This window comes from Rhodnius prolixus, unplaced genomic scaffold, assembly GCF_049639745.1.
Source record: "Rhodnius prolixus isolate KJV_2025 unplaced genomic scaffold, Rpr scaffold_5, whole genome shotgun sequence".
NCBI classification, from domain to species: Eukaryota; Metazoa; Arthropoda; class Insecta; order Hemiptera; family Reduviidae; genus Rhodnius; species Rhodnius prolixus.
Genome location: NW_027411624.1, coordinates 4885750 through 4906948, shown reverse-complemented (window position 1 = coordinate 4906948; position 21199 = coordinate 4885750). Strand labels below are relative to the sequence as shown.

General features: G+C 34.7%; 1 protein-coding gene and 1 pseudogene across 2 annotated transcripts in view; both read right to left on the bottom strand.

Moving 5' to 3' along the window:
* The window catches only part of LOC141457697 (uncharacterized), a 286354-nt gene extending 265831 nt beyond the window's left edge, over nt 1-20523 (bottom strand). The window contains exon 1 of one of the 2 annotated variants that reach the window (XM_074134899.1): nt 19740-20523. The gene's annotated coding sequence lies outside the window, so the exon portion shown is untranslated. The remainder of the gene's footprint in view (nt 1-19739) is intronic. The other variant, XM_074134897.1, reaches the window with a different exon arrangement.
* Nucleotides 5564-5670, bottom strand: LOC141459016 (U2 spliceosomal RNA; annotated as a pseudogene).
* Nucleotides 20524-21199: the final 676 nt, after the last annotated feature.

Here is a 21199-nt window from a genome sequence, read left to right as displayed (position 1 = left end):
TCTCACTTCCTCTGCGCTCTCTCTCTCTCTCTCTTCCTCACTCTCCGTCTCTATTTCAGGACTGTGCTGGTCTGGGTAGTTTGTAGATAATGTTACAGAAGATGATGATGCTGCTTCAGTTGTTGTTGGTTGGTAAGCATGTCTGTATAAAACTGGCATGATGATCATCCTCGACATCATCATCAACAACTTTGTTGTTGATGACGATAAGGAGAAGCAACATGACAGTTATATGACGTCATAAACTGATGCAGACATGATAGTTGTGTGCTTTTAGTTTTGTGTAGTTTTTTATACTGTTTATACGTGAGCTACCTTTTTTTAAACTAGTTTAGATAATATATTATTTTAATACTTTTTTGTCTTTTAAAAGAGTTTGTATTAACTCTTTCAAATATAGAGTAGTCTTTTAAATGTTTCTTTGCGCAAAAATGATCGTGGCAAAGTTACTATCTTTTTACCGGAAACCAAATTTCATTATGATGCTCATCAGCAAGAAATACCTCCTCACTTGAAGTCGAATATCCTTTTGTTTGTGACAGTGTGGTTTCAACGGGGAGAAAATAATTTACTATGAAAACTAAGTTGCGAATCTAGAATGCCTAAGATCTAGTTTAAGATGTTTGGATGACCCCTAGGCCGATCTGTAGGCATCTCAGTAAAATAATTAGCGTTCTCCAAATGACCTGGTGAGGAAGGCTCCTCTCTGGTTAGATAGCACACTTATTTGAGCACACATCGCGTCTATAGCTGCTCAATCTGTTCTTCTTAGCGTAAGACTGGATTAGGTCAGTAAACTGAGATAAGGAGGGACGCAAGAGAATGAAACTGCCGCCTACAATGCATGATTGCATTGCCCCGTTTGCGATACGAGAGACCTTTAGACCTTGAGGTCACAAAAATTGATTAAACAAAAAAATTATGGTCCTTGGGAAAAAGCTGGACCGTTTAGATTGAATGCTAGTTGGCTGGAAATCCCAGAAGCTACGGTGTGATCCCAGAGGCTCCATTGCGCCCACTACAGCGCCTCTTTCAGTCCTTCTATTTAAGAAAACTTAGGACAAAACTTTACACACTATCCTCTGAATTACCTACGCGTCTACCCTCAGCCTATAGTGTCCCAAAATACAGGCTTACGATCATCCTGAAGGTACCCCAGTCTTATTTAGAATAATAACACAATGTACTACTAGAGAGTACCTACAGGGCACAGTATTGGAACTTTGTAATGCGTACAAGGTACCAGTTAGTGTTCCCTAGGGATTCTACACCCTCAGTAATCCTGAAGAAAGGGCTACTCTACTTCCTCCTTAGACCCTATAATTTACTCTACAAAAGAACCATAATTTTTATTGGAATTAATTGAACCAACAAAAGAAATCGTTAACTTATTCTGGGATCGGTAACAATTCATTTTTGGCTCGTTTGTTTGTAAACAACCTTAGATTACACCATTAAGATTTAACTTTAGGTTAAGTAAAAAATTCCAAGTCTGCACAAAATATAAACCATAAATTTTACAGCCTCCCAAAACCCCAGTTATACGATTTCAAAGTGTGCATGGATTTAATTTCATTTACAAGATAAATATCTAGATCGTTCTAATCTAATATTAATATTAAAAATTCACAAATTCAATTATGAAATTTAGAAAGGTCAATCGATTCCGACCAGTTATCAGATAATTACAATCTAAGTTGATCGCTTAAAAGTGATCGCCTGTCTTGTCAATATCTCTTAAAAGAGCACTGGTTTGATCTAACCAAAGTATTGATGGAATTAAACTTGGGGTTAATTAACTATACTTAAAAATGTCAAGATTTTTTTTTTATTTATTTATAAATTAAGAAATTTAACAATCATTCATTAACGTTAAAGCAACATAGAAACCGGTTTTGATGGAACCGAAAGATTCAAATTCAGTTTGAATCATTCACACAGGGTAGAACCGTAGATTACACAAAAGCGACACGTTACAGTCTACTTTCATCTTTCCTCGAAACTATCACAAGCCAAATTACTTTATAGTGAATAAAATTTAAATTACGAAGTTTAATAGCCAATCAAAGAAAACATTTTCAAAAGAAAAGTGAAATATATGTCTTAAGTGACGTGTGATACTTCCGGTGTTAAAGATTAGACATCGGAACCAATTTTTTTAAAAATAATTGTAAAGAAATTAGCTTTTATTAGATACCGGAAGCGAGATAGAAGTCAAGCTCGAACACTTTCCGCTCTTAAATGGCTTACGGAAGGAAGGACGTTAAAGGATATCACAAACGCTTTCCAAACGTCTTCGACCAAATTTCGACGTACCACATCCCATCATGGCCGAAGTTGGCACAGAATACCCAACTTCCTGCCTCTTGAGCTTTGCAGTTTTTGAGATTTTCTTGCCAAACAGAATACTTATTAAGGTTTCTGAAGAATTTTATTTTAAGTCAGAAGGTCTTTCAAAAATACGTATACTTCCGTGTAAAATTGACTTTCAATTTCCGGAAATTTATACACAATTACATTTTACTTCCTGTTTTTGTTTTTTACCAGATCTAAGAGGCTGTGCTAACTACGATTAAATTAGATATTCTAAACAGAAATTCATTTAAACTATGACTTTTTTTTTCCGTTTAAAGGAAGTTTCAGTGTCATGACAAAAACAAAGCATATTTTATGTAAATTTCATGATATGCAACTACAGTTGAACTATATGTTCTATTTATATATGTATGTGCGCATGAGCAAGATTTTTTTGTAAAGTGTAACACTTACAAAGACTTAAGATCGTGAGAAGTCGACCAGCTGATAGAACTGCTTAGATATTTTGCAACTTTTTCTTTAATATTTTTTTTCATTCCTTTGCAGCGGTAAAGGAGAATTGTTAAGTCCTATAGAAGCATCTGGGGGAACACGAAAAACTAGATGAAGATGCAGGTAAGAAACGAGTGTAGAACACGATGGAATCTTAAACAATTCAAACCCCATTCACCATCTCATAAAAATTAAACTTATACAAAAAATTATTATTATTATATTTATTAGAATAATGAAAATACAAAATGAATCGCAAAAAACTTTTATAGATTAAACCATTCTTATTTAACCTCGACATTTTAAAAAAAACTAAACGTGCGTTAATTATTGATTGATCACGGCTAAATTCTATAAAATAATATCAGAAAAAAAAAAATCGAATTCTAAAGTTTCGATTTACATCGAATGCTCCGTGGCAATATACAGAAATTTTTGAAAGAAGCCATTATTTTGGTAGTAGAAAAAGAAGTTTAGAATTATAGCTAAAGCCATACGACCAGCTGTAATGCGTATTTTTTCAGGCGGGCTTTACGACCAACAACCAAATTAGGTGTTGTGGACGGAGGCGACTAACAAACATACTTTACTATAGATTTCTCATATTAACCATTAAATAAAATCCAAGGCCTAGACCAGGGGAATCGAACCCACTAAACCAACAATACATCATAGCTTTGCGGGTCTAGCCTATAACCGCCTAACATACTTTACTATAAATTTCTCATATTAACCATTAAATAAAATCCAAGACCTAGACTGGGGAAATCGAATCCACTAACCAACAATACATCTTTGCTTTACGGGTTCAGCCTATAACCGCCTAACAGACTTTACTGTAAATTTATCATATTAACCATTAAATAAAATCCAAGACCTAGACCGGGGGAATCGAATCCACTAAACCAACAATACATCTTAGCTTTGCGGGTCTAGCCTATAACCGCCTAACATACTTTACTATAAATTTCTCATATTAACCATTAAATAAAATCCAAGACCTAGACCAGGGGAATCGAACCCACTAAACCAACAATACATCTTAGCTTTGCGGGTCTAGCCCATAACCGCCTAACATACTTTACTATAAATTTCTCATATTAACCATTAAATAAAATCCAAGACCTAGACCAGGGGAATCGAACCCACTAAACCAACAATACATCTTTGCTTTGCGGGTTCAGCCTATAACCGCCTAACATACTTTACTGTAAATTTATCATATTAACCATTAAATAAAATCCAAGGCCCAAGACCGGAGGAATCGAACCCACTAAACCAACAATACATCTTAGCTTTGCGGGTCTAGCCTATAAACGCCTAACATACTTTACTATAAATTTCTCATATTAACCATTAGATAAAATCCAAGGCATACACCAGGGGAATCGAACCCACTAAACCTAAATCAACAATACATCTTAGCTTTGCGGGTCTAGCCTATAACCGCTCGGCTACCGTGGCGCCTACCAGAGTTTCACGTTCCCGTCCATTAGGACATTAATAAAAAAAAGGTTTACTCGAACATATCGGACCCTCTTCGATCAGCTGTTTATTGGATGATCAGCTATTACTGATGAAGTGCCCTCATATATTGAAACATAATTTATTTTCAAAATCAAGAATAACTAATAATAAAGCATTATACAAAAATAAATAAAATAATACGCCTTATCCAAATATGTAAATAATTTCATAATTTATTATTATTTTTATTTATTTTTTATTCTTTTCTAAAGTTCGTGATAATTTAATGAGCAGTATAGTATGTAAATTAGGCCAGGCCAAGATGAATATGTTGTTGTACATCTCATGACGCGCTTGAACGTCGTCATATGGTGACGTAATGAACGTACTGTGCGTACGTTTGTACGCTTCCTCGTCCCGCTCCGCATGCTCGGTTACTAATCGCTAGTTGACCGTGTCCAACTATTTTGAATATTTAATTCAAAATTCAGTTTTGCGATAGAATTGATTATCAATAACAAAAAATATTGTTAGATAATTTCATTGAAAATTAATTCATATTTCCTTTTTTACTTGATCAAACGTTCTGCAAAACGTTAAAAAAAAAAAAGATTGATGTAAATCCTCTCACGACTTCCTTTGACTACTAATCTTAAGGTTACACGGAAGCTCGCAGAAGCAGCTTGAGAGCCCATTTTCGAGAAAGTGAACTATCAATTCAGAGGTACTTCCGGTGGAAATAGAATCCCCTTACGTCGAAGAAAAATTACCCTATCCACTCCCCCAATTCTAGTAGTACCCTTAATTCAATTTTTTCGGGATAAACGTTCACAGTAATAGTTGTACGTTTATATGTTAGCAAACACTTGACTAAGTTTAAAATAAAATTCTTTCTATCCATAATCGACACCTGTATATCCTATATCTGAAATCGATATTATTGAAAATTAAAAACAAAAAAAACAACTTAAAAAAAAAAATTGCCAGTTATTTAAAAAGTTGTCAATCATTCTTATTAATACGCTACCTTTAAAAAAAAAAAAAAGAGAAGTAGAAAAAAATAAACAGGAATGCCAACTTAATCTATCTGCATTTAATATTACCCACATCGAATTGTGCCATCTGTCTGTCAAAATGTCCAATTAATTTAGGCCATTTTAAATATATATTTAATCAGTTTTATTTCCATTTTTAATTCATTCCGGATTCCATTTTGAGACGTTTATTTTTTGTCTCTCTCTCTCTCTCTCTCTCTCTCGCTTAACATTTCGTTATATTTTTTAAAAATAAATTGTCTAATATGTTTTACTTTTCAAATTATATATAATTTATTTATTCATTTTTGCTAAGAACAGATACTACACTTTGATCTTAGCCAAAAGGCCGAGAAGCGAGGCGCCACGGTAGCCGAGCGGGTTAAGAGGCGAGACCTGCGAAGCTAATATGCATTGTGGTACAGGGTTCGATTCCCCGGGTCTTGGCCTTGGATTTTTTTTAATGGTTTGTTATTCGCCTCCGTCCACGACATCTAGCAAATGGTAGTTGGACGTTAAGCCCCGCCTGGAAAAAATAGGCGATTACTTTTACTACTATTCAATTTTGAAATTGAGATACCCCTTACTCTTTCCTGAACCAACAAAATTTAAAAAAAAAAATAGACATTTTCAAGAAAATGAAGGAAAACGGGGAAAATACGATAGAACTTCCTGGTAATGGATTTCAGCCCAAACGGAAAATAAAGTGAAAATAGCACAAACACTGATCACACACAATCACAAAAGCACAAACAAACACAATTTACTTTGAAACTTCTATTTCTGGAAAAATAAGTATTTATCGTATTTGATACTCTGTCAATCCATTGGCTACACATTAACGTTAAAAACAGAACAAAAATAATTGGCCCAAAAAAATTTTAGTTTATATCCACAGACAAAACACCCATATTAGAAGAGCCTAGGCTATCATTTTCTGTTTTTATCTTTTTTGTTAATATATCCGGAGGAAATAGAGAGAACATCAACAAAAAAAAAAATTTCATCAACTCTCTTTATCTTCCTTTTAACATCAGTACATTTATGTCCAGGAATTAGACGGAGAATTACATACATTTCACGAAAGATTTATGTTGTCTATAATTTGGCCGTTTGAAAGACTGCCTCAGGGTGTCACAAGTCGAAATGAACTGAAAAGCTGGTTGAATTGAATCTCTAGCTCTAGAAGTTTTAATGTGTAATCCATTACCAAGAGAACTCTCTCGTAGCGATCATGTTGAATTTCTGAAATTTGATGTTTTTTGAAATTATCATCAAAATCATCAGCTTTTAAGGATAACATCAGTCCTGGGTGACGTTATTCAACCATTTTAGGGATAAAATAAATAAATAAATAACATAGAAAACCCTAACTTTAGATTGAACCCAACAGTAACTTAACGGCCAAAAATTCTCAATCAAAACTTATTATTTACAAAAAAAAAAAAGGTTCATTCACTTTTTTAGCTTCTTTACATCCATCATCAGAGGTTAATAATAAATTTGAAGAAAACAATTGTGACTATCAGTTTCTGTCATACGAGGTCTGTAAATTAAGTAATGAGACTGATTTTTTTAATTTTTTTTTTATTAAAAAGGAATTACAATTCTATATTGTCTACCTTCAAAATAACTTCCTTCTGAAGCCACTCAGCGCTGGAGACGTTTCTTCCACTCCTCATAGCAGTGCTCGAACTCCGATACTGGAACAGCTGGTCGGTTACAGAATGTTTTCGACTGTCCCAAAATGAGTTCCCTTGAGATGATTTTTCAACTTCGGGAAGAGAAAAAAAGAGTCACAACGACTCAAGTCAGGCGAATAAGGAGGCTGAGGAGCCAAAGGAGTTTTTACAGGGCCAAAAACTCGTTTATTGAAATTGCTGTGTGTGACAAGGAGCATTATCGTGATGCAACAACACCCAAATTGTTCTTGATGTTTGGTCTCACACGAATGAGAACCTTTTTCGAAGTTTTTTTCAAGAACCTCTCGGTAAAAATGTGTTGATTGACCTTGAGGTAGAAACTCTTTGTGGACGATTCCTGTGGATATCGAAAAAAAACAAATCAGCATGCATTTAGATCTTCGACTTCGCCATACTTGCTTTTTTGGGCCTTGGAGAGGTTGAAGTGTGCCACTCCATGCTCATTCCTGTGGCTTCTCAGCCTCCTCATTCGCCTGACTTGAGTCCTTGTGTCTTTTTTTCTCTTCCCGAAGTTGAAAAATATCACCTCAAGGGAACTCATTTTGGGATAGTCGAAAACTTTTCAAACGGCTGTAACCGACCAGCTGAAGGCTATTCCAGTATCGGAGTTCGAGCACTGCTATGAGAAATGGAAGAAACGTCTCCAGCGCTGTGTGGCTTCAGAAGAAAGTTATTTTTAAGGTGACAATATAGAATTGTAATTCTTTTTGAATAAAAAATTCAGTCTCATTACTTAATTTACAGACCTCGTACACCACCAGTAATGTTTTAAATTCATATCTTAAGAATAAATTACGAAGTGTGGCCTCCAAGTACTTTGATGAACAGCAACCACTGCAGTGATTTTAATGAAAGAAACAAGTATGTAATTCGCATAAAACACGTTCAATTTACCATTTAATTGAGCATAAAAATAGCGTAAATTGATTCTAATGATTTAATTGTTTAATGTCTATTAAAAAAAAAAATTAAAATAATTATAAGCAGACAATATAAAAACGTTGTTAGCGCTGATGACCAAAAACAGTCGATGCGCCAAAACGTTCCAAAATCCAACCAGGTAGTAAAGCGGCGAGCACCCAACAGTTCGTTGGACCCCAACGCTACCTAGCGGCAGTGCTAAGAACTGACTGGTGCGCCCAGTCTGTCCCACAGGTAGTCCAGTCAGTGTGTCCAAACTACACCTCTGGCTTTATTGTTTCTTTTTTTTTTATTTTTTTTTATTTAAACAGTTCTACAGAACTTTACAGACCTCAGTGTTCGGTTGGCATTCCTGCTGGTCGGCTGGTGATCAGCTGTTTGCTGTTCATATATTTTGTTTACGTAATATTGGAGGGGAAAAAAAATATTCCATTATTTTTTTGATGTACGTATTTTTTTTAACTTATGTAGTCGTTTTTGAATTAGAAAAATACTTTTTAAAAAAAAACGTCGTGGAATTAATTAAGAAACTTGTGTTCGTACATGCACGCGAGCAAAACCTGGTAACTTAGAACATAAATACCAAACGACATGAAAAGAGCATTCGGCGTTGTTCGTTCGTAAATTAGTCAATTGAACAACTTCCTGTTCTGATTATTACTACAAGCTGTGATACCAAAATGGGGCGGAAAAGAAACGCGTTACAAATATCGTTTGTAATCATTTTTTTAGTAGAGGAAATATAGCGGTAGTGACAAATTTTCTGAATTCCGTTTTCCCCGGAAGTTACGTTTCGAGGTCCCCCGTAGGTACGAGATTTTTTTTTTCCGTTTTCAGCGAGAACACTAACTTCAAAACGCCGAAAAAAAAATCCGCAAATACTTTAAACTTTTATTTCGATTAGTTACTTTCGTGATACTGGGCGGAAATTACCGAGCCGAATTTCTCAAACGGAAGTACCACTTTTGAGATCTACAATTTTTAAAAGATAATTTTTATTGTTTCTCCTTTTCTCACCCAAAAAAAAAATCGATTTTAGACACTTTGAGAGAAATTCACTGCCCTGTTTACTTACAAAATATTAAAGACGATTCAATTGGGTTGCTGAAATGTTAAGCGTTTGAGTAAAAATTTGAGTAACCAGAATAGAGAATTTCCTGAATTTAAACAGTTTTATCAGTTTTTCGCGATTTCCAATACAACTGATAAAAGAAAATCCGTTTCATGTGATACGTTTTTCGTGAAAAGTAAATTAAGAAGTGGGGATGGTTTCCGGTCTTGATATTTTTCACCCCTTCTGCCACATTTGTGCAGTAGCATCCAAGTACGTAGGAGAAAGGCGGGTGTCTGTTTTACACTTATTTTTGGTTTTATTGTAATACATTATTAGCCAACCTTTAATTTGTGCAACTCAGCGACTCCACACAGTGTAAGAATCGTTTTCATTTAATATTAAAACATTAAATAAAAAATTGAAGACAAAAACACTGAGATTCGAACCTCTAACCGCGATACATCTTAGCGTTGCACTCCTTACTGCGCTCAGCTACTGCGACGATTCAGAATAACAATTATAAAAAGGTACAACTAATATTCTGAAAAACTTATAATATACATATTTTAAATTTATTTAATTTACAACTGTTATGTATGGTTGCGAATAATACGTAGACGTAATAAATTTAAAAAATTCAATTAAGAATATCGAACAATGACGATCACGAGTCGGCGAACACAGGACACCGCGTGCGATCAGGAGTTGGTGAGGCCATCAACGCTTAAGCCGTACTTTGGAACAGTTAGCGTAAGAGCGGGTTGAAGTGTTGGGTAAGTTGGGAATGAAATTTGATGTTTGCTGGATTTGGCTAGGTCAAGGTCAAAAGGGATCTTTAAAGTCAGTGTGAATAGTCAGATTGCTAACGTAGGAAGATGCGTTAACGATGGTGCGTAGAATTGGAGCGATTAAGATAGCTGTACCGCACAGAATCTAGTCCCTAAGTCCAGATTGGAGCGCTTAGCTGTAGCGCACAGTTCTAGTCTCTAAGTCCGGAATGGAGCGCTTAGCTGTACCGCACAGAATCTAGTCCCTAAGTCCAGATTGGAGCGCTTAGCTGGACCGCACAGAATCCAGTCCCTAAGTCCAGATTAGAGCGCTTAGCTGTACCGCACAGATCTAGTCACTAAGTCCAGATTAGAGCGCTTAGCTGTACCGCACAGATCTAGTCCCTAAGTCCAGATTGGAGCACTTAGCTGTACCGCACAGATCTAGTCCCTAAGTTCAGATTGGAGCGCTCAGCTGTACGGTACAGATTAAGTCCCTAAGTCCAGATTCGGGCTAGCAGGACTGTGAAGAGTTTCTCCATTACAGTCAATTCAGATCGTTCTTACTATAGTAGTCTTTTGATTATTCTGTAACCTAAGTTAAGTTCACGTCGCTTGTGTCAAGTCCATGTGTTCCAGGGAAAGACGTTTATCCAAGATATCGCACATTATCTGCCGGAAGTATATCAATATGTAATTCATAATAATAATTAATCACACATTAGAAGCTTATAAATATAACTAACACGTTTTTGAATTGTTTTGATAGAAACAACGCCATTGTAAAATTTGAAAATCCTATTTCCGGTAGGTATATCTACCACCCCTAAAATCACTTAAAACGATTTCTTTTTCTTTTCCTTTCTTGGGAAATTTTTCTAATAAAAGTGAAAAATTTTCATCTTGGAAAAAACTGATTGAGGGTAACCTCCGACAGAGTTAAGTAGATGTCTTCTGTAGATTCTTTTTTTTTTTTTTTTTTTTGTAAAGATGTAAGGGACCTATCATCTGATGTACCTGAAAAAATAATTCTGTAACCGGAAGTAGGTCTTTAGTTTATGAGATTATCTCGAAAATAGTTCTAGGCTGGGCTAGACTTCCCTTTCTGTCAAGTTATATTTTACTATTATCATACCACTATACGGCTTCAAATATTTTAGTTATAATTTAATACATAATTTAATTCAAAAGGTTCGAAATTTGACGATAATTTTGTGAGTAAGAAGTTCGAGAATAATTGTAAAAGGAAGTCGTGTAAATTGGTTTTTACAAGAGGAAGTTGTAATCTTTAGATACCAGATGGGCAGACAAACCTGTATGTGCTCTTCGCTTAAAATGTAAACTATTGGAATAGACGATAACTTGGCGTGAAACTTTTATAAAAATATTTCTTGAAGGCGTTACAAATTCTATTACATTCTTTATTTTTTGGACAAGAGAAGAAAAGAGAAGAGACATGATTTGTATTACGTATTTTGCGAATTGTGTAAGAAAGTTTTTATTTATTTTTTTATAGCTATTCTTTTATATTTTATGATCTGAATGAATAAAGTCTAAAGAACTAAAAGAGCAGTTACGGGGAGGGGCTTCCAGATAGAGCTGGCGGAGAAGGCGAGACTAAAGCCATATTACGGGGCCCCTTTGGGCTTATTCCACCACAACCACCCTCCTCCACTCTTGAATAAACACCATTATCACATCATCATGATCATCTTTAGCCGACATAGAGGCCAGAATTTATGGGCCAAATCCGTGGAGCTCATCACTTATATGGGCACTTATTTCTTTTCCGGTGTATAAAGGTTAGCCAGCGGGCGAGTTCCGTTTTTTAAATATTATTATTATTTTTTTTTTATGATGATTTAAGGCGCGTCAACATCTAAGGTTATTGGCGCCCGGAGAGCTTTTTTTTTCAGTGCACTGCCGGCCTCCGGACAGTGTTCTCCTGTTATAGACAACACTGTTCATCACCGGGGGAATCGAACCCACTAAACCAACAATACATCTTAGCATTGCGGGTCTAGCCTATAACCGCTTGGCTATCGTGGCGCCTGCATAATAATTAATATAATTGTAGATTTATGACTATAAAAAAGGGTTCAGCTCCTAATATTTATGACAATCAAATGTGCCGATCAAAGTGGCACTGTCCAGAACAGCTGGTTGAAGGGCCCGTGACGTGTTAAATCCACCATTTTAGTTCGATTTGTTTATTATTACTATTATTATTATTTTTTTTAATGATTTAAGGCGCGTCAACATCTAAGGTTATTGGCGCCCGGAGAGCTTTTTTTTTCAGTGCACTGCCGGCCTCCGGACAGTATTCTCTCGTTACAGACAACACGGTAACCATCACCGGACAGTGAGCTGTATGAAGCTCCTAGGAAGAGAAAATCTAAGGGTCAGCAGCTGGATTCGAACCCGGGACCTCCGCGTAGGAGTCCAGCACGCTAACCGCATAACTAATCCCTTCCCCGGTTTTTAATTATTGTTCAATTTTTTTGTTTTAATAGAAAAAAGCAAAAAAACATTCTTAGATTTTATTACATAATTACGAATGATTCATAATAAGGGATCAGTTGTGTCTTGATGACAGCAAATAAAAACAGAAAAATGAAATGTTCACATCAATATTAATCAATTAATTTTTCTTAATATTTGCAATTTATACTACATTTGTCTTGGTACCTAATATTAAACTGAGATAAAACCTGTATTTTGTTCTTAATTACAAATTTAAAGTAGAGCTGAGACGGCAATAATAATTGTTTGCAAACGAGGGACGTAAAATCGGCAATTTATCTCGATAAAAATGTTCGAAATAAAAAAAAATCGACAGTGGCAACTCGATAGCTAAAAAAGGCGAGAACTGCAATGCTGAGTTGTAATTTGAAGGGACTGGGTTCGATTCTAGCGCTCCTGGTTTTTTAGATTTTATTTATTCTTTAAAAAATAACAATAATAAGGGAAGGGATAGCGTACTGGACTCTCTCGCGGAGGTCCCAGGTTCGAATCCCTTAGATTTTTCTCTTCCTAGGAGCTTCGTACAGCTCACTGTCCGGTTATGGACAGTGTTGTCTGTAACGAGAGAGAACACTGTCTGGAGGCCGGCAGAGCACTGAAAAAAAGCTCCGGGCGCCAATAACCGTAGATGTTGACGCGCCTCAAATAAAAAAAAAATAAATAAATAATAATAGTAATAATAAACAAATCGAACTAAAAAGGTGGATTTAACACGTCACGGGCCCTTCAACCAGCTGTTTCTAGACAGTGCCACATTGATCGGCACATTTGATTGTCATAAATATTAGGAGCGGAACCCTTTTTTATAGTCATAAATCTATAATTATATTAATTATTATGCAGGCGCCACGATAGCCGAGCGGTTAAGAGACGAGACCCGCAAAGCTAAGATGTATTGTTGGTTTAGTGGGTTCGATTCCCCCGGTCTAGGTCTTGGATTTTATTTAATGGTTAATATGAGAAATTTATAGTAAAGTATGTTAGGCGTTTATAGACTAGACCCGCAAAGCTAAGATGTATTGTTGGTTTAGTGGGTTCGATTCCCCTGTTCTAAGCCTTGGATTTTATTTAATGGTTAATATGAGAAATTTACAGTAAAGTATGTTTGCTAGTCGCCTCCGTCCACGACACCTCACTTGGTAGTTGGACGTTAAGCCCCGCCTGAAAAAATAGGCGATTACTTTACTTACTTTAATTTACTATATTAATTATTATGCCATCTATTGTGTCAATCTTCTCTGGTTCTTTTTCACCAATAATCAAGCGCCAATTTGACTATTCTCTATTAATATTTATTCATTTTATTTTATTTTATTTTTTATGATTTAAGGCGCGTCAACAGCTGAGGTTATTGGCGCCCAGAGCTTTTTTCGGTGCACTTCCGGCTTTTCTCTATTAATCGTTTTTTAGGTGTTCAATTAATGATAAAAATGATTTTTTAAAGAAAAAAAAACGTTACTATTTTTGCATAACTATACCCACATACTTCACTGATCGAGACAAACATGCGACTTTATTGATTTTACATTTTTTTTAATTACAAAAAAAAACGTGTTTTTCTCAACTTCCTGTATTAAACAAAAATTACAATTACAAGCAACGTGCATTCCTCAATTAATTAGACCGAAGTATATTAATGCAAATTTATGCACAAAATTTTCATTTTCATAATCATCAACTATGCGGTTTTATTTTTTATTGCTTTTTATAACACGCTAGCATGGGACATGGTAGTATTTATTATTATTATTTTATTTATTTATTTATTTTTATGTAGGTATGCACAAAGAATCGCTTTAGGCATTAAAGTCTTTTTTTTTTAGGAGGGCGATTAAAACTAGTTTTCCATGGGCGAAAAAAAATTTTTTGAGTGAACCTTTAGAGATTAACCAAAAAGATCAGTAGTTCTGCAAGATGAGGCAAAGAGCAAAAGTATTTAAATGGATTTTAGGTTCTGCAAGGATGGCAAGGATGTAAATAGTGTTGGAACGAAACGAGAAGTTGCAAAATACTAAAGATCAAGTGTTTACTGATGCTGGAAACGTAAGCGATGAATAAACGAGAGATAGGCGATTGTAAAAGGGCTTAGAGGAATGTGGGCATCCTGATTAGCAGAGAACTTGATGGGTAAAAGCAGCAATCATTAACAAGAAAAAAAGTCACCTTTGCAAGAAAATTTCTGAAGATTAATAAATAATTTAGTGTTTTGTTAAGCATTATACCAAAACGGAAGATCGCAGGAAGTTAATAGTTGATAATTATTTTAAGTTCATCCGGTGGTCTTTTCAACACCATTTTAATCAAAATCGAAATTTCCTCATTCAACGGAGATGAAAACATATTAACTGAAATAATTTTCCTTTTTTTGATTATTTTTTTTTTAAATATTGTTACTATTTTTAAGGCGCTACACCATCTAAGATCATTAGCGCCTGGAGCTTTTTTCCTGTACACTCCCAGCTTCAGGACATTGCTCTCTCGTTACAGAGCATATGATCCATCACCGGGCAATAAACTGTAAGAAGTTCCAAAGAAAGAAAAAAATTTAATGGGCCAGCAGCAGCTGGATTCGAACCTGGGTAGCCCGCGTGAGAATTCTAAAAAAAGTAAAGTAATTGCTTATTTTTTTTAGGCGGGCTTTACGTCCAACTACCCAATTAGGTGTCGTGGAAGGAGGCGACTAACAAACATACTTTACTGTAAATTTCTCATATTAACCATTAAATAAAATCCAAGGCCTAGACCGGGGAAATCGAACCCACTAAACCAACAATACATCTTAGCTTTGCGGGTCTAGCCTATAGCCGCCTAACATACTTTACTATAAATTTCTCATATTAACCATTAAATAAAATCCAAGACCTAGACAAGTACCGTAATACATCTTAGCATTGCGGGTCTAGCCTATAACCGCTCGTCTACCGTGGCGCCTGCGTGAGAATACTATTCACTTTTAGATTGGCAATATTCGACTGGAAAAATTGATTTTAGCGCCATTATTGGGCAATTTAGCGAAGATCAAATTCCGTATGAATCAAAATTTGTTAGTAACGAAATTTTCAAGATTTGAGGAAGACTAGCTGACACAAAAATAGCAATTTGACTTAGTTATTTTCATTTTTTCAGGATATCGATACTTTTTTGCGTTCAATTTCGCGATAAAGAAAAAACTCGATTGTTTTATTTACTAAATATTTTTTTTTTTTTTAAAGAGTATAATTATTTTAAGGAGATTGTAGGGGAGGCCGCCTGTAACTAAGTTTTCGAACGAATTCCGGGTTTTGAATTTTTTTTTTTAAGTTAGAACTTTGGGAAAGTGAAAGTGCAAATTTAAAAATACATTTCTAAATATTTTAACTTAATTTTATTTATTTTTTATTATATATTAACCACACGTGGGACAATCATTGATCGTTCGATGTGTCCACATATAAACGGAACATTGTAACAAACTGCCCATTGTTCACAAGTTGACATTTGCATCTTTAATACAAAAACATTACGGGAATAGTTTGTATGTATGGTACATTGCTAAGCTCATCTTTTCTCATATTATTTTATCACTTACACAATTCTGCCTACGATTTTGTACGTTTGTTTTAAGATATCATTTTTTGGAGGGCGGGACCACCTTAATTATTGTTAAGATACCCCCCACAGCATCCTTAACGCCTACACAGTAAAAACTCTCGCGTTGTATTTTCTCCTCTTTTATCTCTTTTCACTTTCTTTTTGGATTTAATTATTATTTATTTATTTTTGTATTAAAATATACGTGATTTATTTTCTAAACGAAGTAATATTAATTTTTTTTTTTTTTTTGATGGCTTCCTGCTGAGACAGATTAGCCAGAGATTGCCTATGTTCTGATGGATAATATTTATTCATACTATTCTGATGTCATTATTATTATCACTGTAATTATTATTATTGGGGTTAATTATTTATTAATTACAATATTAATTATTGTTGGGGTTGCCACTTTTGTGCTCTTAAACAGGGATGTCATTTTTGATTATGAAGTCATAAATAGCCAGATACAGTTCATGGTTTGGTTTAGTGAGGATAGTGTGGCGGGTAGTGGACATTTTGTTCTAATTATTGCATTCCATAATTTATTTCTATCTTTTTGGTAGCTCTTACAATCCAGGATCAGATGGTTGGCATCAACCACTGATTTAGAAGGACATGAAACAGTTACTCTGTGCAGAAATACCAATACGTGACAAGTGATGGAGGGAGAAGTTGTGATTAAATCGGAGTCTAAACATTGTTGTAAAAAAAAAATCTTCTACTTTCGCAGTATTCTTTAAACCATGGTATTTTTTGGAATTGTTGGTTGGAGGGAGGTGTAAAACTTACCTTTGAGGATTTTAGACTTTTCGTATTCTAAGGACCATTTCCTTATAATGGGAGATCTTTGCAAAAAATTTTTTATGTCTGTGGGTAACAGTAATATTAAATTTGTGCGTGAAAGCACAGAATGTCTAGAAAGACAAAAGTCCTAGGCAACTAAATTTTGTAATAACTTTTAAGCTTTCGTCTAAGTATGGTTCCACGTGTTATTTATAAAATTAATAAGGTAACAGCATTTTTTTTTTAAGTTTATTTGTGTAAGCTTCTCTAATATAGCTTTTTAACCATCTATTTAAAAATTTCACGCACCAATCAATTTAGACTCAATAAACTGATCAGCTTTAGCCGATAGCTGAATATTGAAAGTAAATTTGATTTTAATTTATTTCTAATCTAGCTAAACCGGAAACAATTTTTTCAAAGAAATATTAGACAATTTTTTTCGTAATAGAAAAAAAAATAAAGATTCGATCACGACTCACAAAAAAATAAATAAATAAATAAATAAAAAATTAGGCCTACACAGATTTTTTTATTATTTATTCCCCTTTATTGTTATGCAGTATATCGGTTATTCATGTGTGATAAATATGCAAATAGAAAGAAATACAGACACACGTACAAACAAGACAAAAAAAAAAAAAAAAAATCTCCCTGACGTTAAATATCCGTATAAATTCACTATGGCGATTCTACCTAAATACGGGGGGGGGGGTTAAACTTATACAAAATTTTTGGGGGGGTTTATTTAATTAAAATAAAACACTTAAATCGAAAAATTTCTTTTTTTTTTTACTTTATACAAAAATCTGTTTTCATGTATTAGAATTTTCTTATGTAAAATATCAAAAATGTATTTAAAACGCGTCTTTAGTTTAAATATTTTTTCCTCAAAATAAAATTGTCAAGTTGCCAGATCAAAATTTTAAATTCAAACAAATAATTTTAAAAGGAAGTTTTATAATAGATCGAATTTTTTTTAAAAAAATATTTATTCATCACCGGAAATGGTCGATAAGTGTGGTTCCTTGAGTGCTTATTTTTTTTTAGGCGTGCTTTACGTCCAACTACCCAATTAGGTGTCGTGAAAGGAGGCGACTAGCAAACATACTTTACTGTAAATTTCTCATATTAACCATTAAATAAAATCCAAGACCTAAGACCGGGGGAATCGAACCCACTAAACCAACAATACATCTTAGCATTGCGGGTCTAGCCTATAAACGCCTAACATACTTTACTATAAATTTCTCATATTAACCATTAAATAAAATCCAAGACCTAGACACCAGGAATCGAACCCACTAAACCAACAATACATCTTAGCTTTGCGGGTCTAGCCTATAACCGCCAAACATACTTTACTGTAAATTTCTCATATTAACCATTAAATAAAATCCAAGGCCTAGACACCAGGAATCGAACCCACTAAACCAACAATACATCTTTGCATTGCGGGTCTAGCCTATAACCGCCTAGCATACTTTACTATAAATTTCTCATATTAACCATTAAATAAATACCAAGATCTAGACAAGTACCGCAATACATCTTAGCATTGCGGGTCTAGCCTATCACCGGAAATGGCCAATAAGTGTGGTACCTTGAGTGCAATTTTTATGGTACAAGAATTTCCAGAAAAACTATTGTAAAATAAGATCCCCCGCAAAGGAAAAAATTTCCAACTTTAAATATCTGAGTAGAATTTTCCCCGTAGTTTACAGTTTTCCTTAAAGTGTACTGTACTATTGATTTCTTTGGCCATTTTTATTATAATTATTTCTATTTTTTTTTTAAATTTTTAATTTGATAAATTAATTAAAAATTAATTTTAATTGTTTTTTATTTTAAAAAAAAAAGATGACTGACGTCAGATGGTTTTTACTGTTCGCATCTTTAACTGATAAGGTTTTTTATTTATCTCTGATAAAGTCATCAATGGTTTACTGACAATTTTTTTTTAAACTTCGTTTATTTATTTATTTTTTTTAAATATAAATTTTCTAAATTCGTCCAAAAAAAAAAGAAAAGTCAACCAATTATTCCCGTATCCGTTTTCAAGAGGAAGTGGTTGTAAAACTTTATGCGTTTTCAAAATATTCACCGGGATCGGCGGGGTGGGGGGGGGGCTGAAAAACGCTAAAAAATATTTCAGAATTGATATTTTCAGTTTTTACCGGATGTTCCTAAAAAAAACTGATAGAAAAATTTTTTGGTTTAAAAAAGTCACGTAATTCTAAAATCATTTAAAGGAATAGTGCGTACGTTTTTTTTTTTTTTCTCCCTAAATTTGCTCCCTATTTCTTCGTAGGGATTAATCCTGTAAGTTATAACAGGAATGATCATTTTTTTCTCAATTTTTTTTAACACTTTAAGGGATGCCTGATAGAAATTCATGTTTATCTCAGCATGGCTCGTTTTTATTCTAGAGTAAAGTGCAGCTGTTATTTCTTGTAAATTTTTTTTTCTTAATTCTAAGAAATTGCCATCAATTTAAATTTTTAAGTAATTTTTGTTCATCTTTTAATTAAATAGAATTTTGAAAATTAAAATTGTATAAAAATTGATTTTTCAAAAAAGATTTAAGCAAAGAAAAAAGAGTTGCGGAAAAAAAACAAACAAAGGAACAGAGAATTCATCTTTTGTCTGATCGAATTTTCTTCGGCTAACTTCCAGTTTAATTTTCACTTTCATCGACACACTTGACAACAGTTTTTGATTGTTATCTTCTTACGCTGCGGTTCGCACGTATGAGAGAGTTCAAGTTAGCGCGAGCGTTTTCCATCTATCTCACTCTCTCTAACTCACTCTTTTTTGACGGAAGCCCACTGTTGGACATAAGAGCTAATGGGGGATCTGCTGGAACACGCACAATGGTCTGTCTGTGTCTGTGTGTGTGTGTGTCTGTGTGTGAATCGACTTTTCTTGCACGCTTTCCATTTTACTTTTTATTATTGGACGCGAATTTTTATTTTCTTTGCATTATGATTAAAATATGAGTATTTAAGAGATGTCACCCTCTTTTTGGGGGGAAGTTTCGAAGCACTAATATCACTTTTTTTTAAAAAAAAAAAAGAAAAAAGAAAATTAAAATTACGGTACTCACCTGATAGGAGTTTTGAAGACGTTTTGTCTGTCCACGGGTTTGCAACACTTCCTTCTTTAATAGTCCTCACACGCTGTTTTGAAGTTTCTTGATTTGAAGACAGTGAACTTCGAAGACACTGGACACTTAAGTATTATTGTCACGTAATATTTTGAGATCCGCAAAACAAAAAATAATAACCCCGATTTTTTTTTGTGGGTGGGGGGCGAGGCAGAAGGAAAAACTATTTTTTTTAAAAAAATAATGAAGTCTTAAAAAAAAAAAAAATATAAACTATTTCGAAAAACCAAAAAATGAATGAAGTAGAAAATTTTTTTTAATAAAAGGGAAATTTTGTTCCATGGGGTTGTGCTGCAAGAATTTCCCTCTTTTTTGGTTTTTCTTTAAAAAAAAAAAAAAAATCTAGGGGCGCACACTACACGGGGCACTTTGTCCGGTAGGGGCGAGTTCTCTTGCAGGACGGACACTGGCGGTAAAGGCCAGCGGACAAGACTGTGGCGCCCCACCTGGATACCGTTACAGTCACAGGCAGCCCCACCTCATGAAGATCGCACGGCGAGATTGTTCATTTATTTATTATTATTATTTATTTTATTCTATTTTTTTGGGGGGAGTTTTACTTTAAACACACACACACACACTCAACGCAAAAAAAAAAAGGGGAATCTAGGAGAAGAAGGACGGTAATCCTGGAGCGCACTGGGCAGGAGTACACTGATAACACTGTACCGGCCGGGAGGGAGTGTGAGGGAAGACATGCCCGGGTACCCCACCCAGGATGGTACACCGTGTGGGGCAGTGCCGGCCACCTCTACCTCGCCGCTCACCTAAAGGGGGTTCCCCACTATATCTTTTTTTTTTTGAAACTCCTTTAAAAAAAAAAAAAAAAAAAATAACTAGTATATTCTTCTTTTGCACTTTTCCTTTCTCCTTTGTGACTTCTTACTCCTCCCGAAAGAAAAAAGGAACAGTTCCTCAAGCGAAGAGTGGGACAGTTACACACCGTATTCAGGCCTTCCTCTGTAGAACCGCACGGTCCTAGTGCCCCAGTTGTTTTAATAAGAGCCCCGCTTCGTGTTGACTTCTCTCTCTTCTTCTTCTACTTCTTCTTCTTCTTCTTCTTGCGCTGCCTGAGGGGACCAGCCCTGCCTGATACCGCCAGGTGGTAGGGGAACACGCCCGTTTCTCCTCTGAAGGAGAACAGGGTGGGGAAACAGTTTCTTAATGAACAGCAGTGGGGGTATGTAACGGGACACTTAGTCTTCAGTTCTGTTCTGGTAAGATCACCAGTACAGTGCTGCACGCTGCAGACTCTACACACACCTAGTTCTACCCAGTATATGTGACTTACGTACACAATAAATGTTTAAAAAATAAATATTTTAAAATTATAATTTTATCCAAGATTATCTTTCAATTAAAATAAATTTTATAATTAAAATTTAAAAAAATAGATCTTT